The sequence below is a fragment of the Chrysochloris asiatica genome, unplaced genomic scaffold (genome assembly GCF_000296735.1).
Source record: "Chrysochloris asiatica unplaced genomic scaffold, ChrAsi1.0 scaffold00093, whole genome shotgun sequence".
NCBI classification, from domain to species: Eukaryota; Metazoa; Chordata; class Mammalia; order Afrosoricida; family Chrysochloridae; genus Chrysochloris; species Chrysochloris asiatica.
The window spans coordinates 1,632,632-1,633,211 of record NW_006408611.1 but is presented as its reverse complement, the minus strand read 5'-3'; positions in this window follow the sequence as shown (position 1 = coordinate 1,633,211).

Genomic DNA, 580 nt, shown 5'->3' with positions numbered 1-580 from the left:
AATTGTGAGGCTGGCCAGGATTGGGCAGTGTTTTGTTCTGTTGTGCATAGGGTTGCTATGAGTTGGTACCAACTCAATGGCACCTAACAACAACAAGATTTATTGTCTGCCTGCCAATGCCAAAGTCTTGATCTTTTCTCTTGTTTGAGGTGATCCTGTGGACATTGGGAGGTGTTATTTCAGAAATGGGAATCCAGGAGAATTGTTCTTGTTGCAGTTTTATAATGAACCTCTCAATGAGCATCTGCTTCAGCTCCACCTCTACATGCCCAACTTTCAACTCCAAATATTACAGTCCTTTTATAATCCCAGTTGGGCTTTGAGGCAGGCTCGATCAATTTAGAGACCCACAAGCGCAGCCCAAAGCTTCTCATTACAACACTGTCGCCCCTGCTACGCTTCCGCCTCTTGACTGACTCTACATCCGAGGACGGAAATCCCACCTTTGAGCCAGACTTAAGGGCCCTAGCACAAGGAGATCCCTATTTAACAGCAACCACACAACCGCCACTTGTCTGTCTGTTGTGCTGTGGTGGTTTGAATTGCTGTGATTCTGAGGGCTATGCCACCGGTATTTTAA